The sequence below is a fragment of the Triticum dicoccoides genome, chromosome 4A, assembly GCF_002162155.2.
Source record: "Triticum dicoccoides isolate Atlit2015 ecotype Zavitan chromosome 4A, WEW_v2.0, whole genome shotgun sequence".
NCBI lineage: Eukaryota > Viridiplantae > Streptophyta > Magnoliopsida > Poales > Poaceae > Triticum > Triticum dicoccoides.
The window spans coordinates 419,189,091-419,190,607 of record NC_041386.1 but is presented as its reverse complement, the minus strand read 5'-3'; positions in this window follow the sequence as shown (position 1 = coordinate 419,190,607).

Genomic DNA, 1,517 nt, shown 5'->3' with positions numbered 1-1,517 from the left:
TGCAAGATGTGACAGGAAAAGCATGAACCTGCCCTCAACTTGGGAAACCAAGTGTGCCACTGGAAAGATGAGATGAAATCGCTTGAAAACGATATAAAGAACGCCGGAATCGGAGTTACGGTTTGGAAAAGGCAAGCAAAACAAATATGACACCGGTCCGCGATTTACAGCAAGTAGCCATCTAAATGCAATGAGATGAACATGCTACAGCACTCAAACATGAAAACAAAATACATGGCAGGGATGCACTCAAGATGCTTAACAAAAGTCTAGCACTAAGCTACGGTCAAATCATCCATCAACAGGTTCAAACAAGCATGGCAAAAATGCATATGGCAAACAGATTTCAGACTTAGTGAAATTAACACTTGTCTAGAATTTCAGATCAGGTAGCTCTCTTCGGAGCAACGAAAATACATGCTACAGGACCTGAACATGGCAAAGTAAAGCATGGCATGGAGCTAATCAAAGAGCTTAACAAAAGTCCCTTAGTGACCTTGAGCCAAAAGGGATCAGAAAATACAATTGCAAGTATGTGAACATGGCAAAAACATAATCAGTTCTCAGACTTAGTGAAAACTGGCACATGCTGAAACAGATATCAAGTAGGCATGTTTACGAGCTCGATGCACTCACTACGGAGCAAGGCATGACAAACTAAGCATACACCCATCAAGAATACACAAAATGAAAGCTAGACATGGCAATAACAATAGCATAGCATGCACGGGTCAACTACAATACCATCGGCAAAATTGCAAACAAGTTGACAATCTGCCCAGATTCACAAAGTAGCAAAAGTAGAGCTCGATTGACTCAAGCTAGGGTGCTCCATAATTGCAAACAAAGATATGGATGGATAGAGCACTACAATATTAATAAAACATCCTTACTGATCATCCTCAAAAGAGGCACAGATCACTAGGAATCAACATGAACATATGGCATCATGAGATAAACAGCTCAAGGGCTTAGTGGAATTGCTAAGTCCCTGAAAACAGAATTACCAAGTGCCTCACTTTGCAAGCTTGCACTAGTCATCACACACATCACAAAAATACATGGGTTGCACCTCTGGAAAGATGACAAAACCCTTAACAAAACATATGTAGAGCATCAGGGCATATCATGCACACAATAATCATGGCAAAAAATGACAAAACTCTAAATGGAGTAGCAGATCTGACAATTAACTCAAGTAGCCCTCTTCTAACAGCATTTCGGGCATCAAGATGAACTCAAATGAAAATGATGCAATGGAATGAAATGATGTACTCTCTGAGATGAACATTTTGATATGCTATATGCATGAATCGGAGCTACGGATGCAAAGTTACGAGGCTATGAACAACAGCACTTAGATCTGGAATTTCAGGACAGAAGAAAAACAACCTCCGGATCTAGGGTTTACTGTTCACGGCACGCAAACCGAGGTGGCGGCGCTGCTCGCCGGGGAAGACGAGGACGGCGGCGGCCGGGGCCTTGGCATGGGGGAGGAGACGGCCGGGGTGGTCGCC